The sequence below is a fragment of the Chrysochloris asiatica genome, unplaced genomic scaffold, assembly GCF_000296735.1.
Source record: "Chrysochloris asiatica unplaced genomic scaffold, ChrAsi1.0 scaffold00352, whole genome shotgun sequence".
Classification (NCBI taxonomy): domain Eukaryota; kingdom Metazoa; phylum Chordata; class Mammalia; order Afrosoricida; family Chrysochloridae; genus Chrysochloris; species Chrysochloris asiatica.
In genome coordinates, this window is record NW_006408870.1 from 1,744,640 (window position 1) to 1,745,769 (window position 1,130).

At 38.8% G+C, this 1,130-nt stretch overlaps 1 pseudogene; it reads left to right on the forward strand.

The window, feature by feature from the left end:
* The window catches only part of LOC102810708, a 3,121-nt pseudogene that overhangs the window by 1,306 nt on the left and 685 nt on the right, over window positions 1-1,130 (forward strand).

A 1,130-nucleotide genomic window follows, 5' to 3' on the forward strand; every position in this document is an offset into this window, starting at 1 on the left:
GGTTGATGATCATGGAAGAGTTTACTATGTGGATCATAACACTAGAGCAGCAACATGGCGGCGGCCGACCATGGAGTCTGTTAGAAACTTTGAACAGTGGCAGTCTGTCTCAGCGGAACCAATTGCAGGGAGCTATATATGCAACAGTTCAATCAACGATACCTCTATTTGGCTTCAATATTAGCTTCAGAAAATGACCAATATGGGTCTTTGCCACCTGGCTGGGGGGGGGGGGGGGGGGGAGTAGATTCTACAGACAGGGTTTACTTTGTGAATCATAACACAAACACAACTCAGTGGGAAGACTCAAGGCCTACAGAATGAAGAACTGCTTCCAGAAGGCTGGAAAATTCGATATACTCGAGAAGGAGTTAAGTACTTTGTTGACCATAACACTAGAACAACAACATTCAAAGATCCTAGAAATGGGAAATCATTTGTAACTAAAGGTGGTCCACAGATCGCTTACGAATACAGTTTTATGTGGAAACTTGCTTCCTTCCGTTATTTGTGCCCATCTAATGCACTATCCAGTCATGTGAAGATCAATGTGTCCAGGCAGACATTGTTTAAAGATTCCTTCCAACAGATTATAGCATTAAAACCCTATGACTTGAGGAGGCAATTATATGTAATATTTCGAGGAGAAGAAGGACTTGATTATGGAGGTTTTAGCAAGATAATTTTTTTTTTTTTTTTTTTTTGCTTTCACATGAAGTTTTGAACCCAATGTATTGTTTATTTGAGTAGGCTGGCAAGAACAACTACTGCCTGCAGATCAATCCAGCATCAACCATCAATCCTGATCATCTTTCATACTTCTGTTTTATTGGTTGCTTTATCACTATGGCACTTTTTCATGGAAAATTTATCGATACTGTTTTCGTTTTACCATTCTACAAGCATATGCTAGGTTAAAAACTTACTATTAAGGATTTGGTATCTATCGATACTGAATTTTATAACTCCCTTATTTGGATAAGAGACAATAACATTGAAGAATGTGGCTTAGAAATGTACTTTTCTGTCGACACGGAGATTTTGGGAAAAGTGACTTCACAAAACCTGAAGTTGGGAGGTTCTAACATCCTAGTGACTGAGGAGAATAAAGATGAATGCACTGGTCTAAT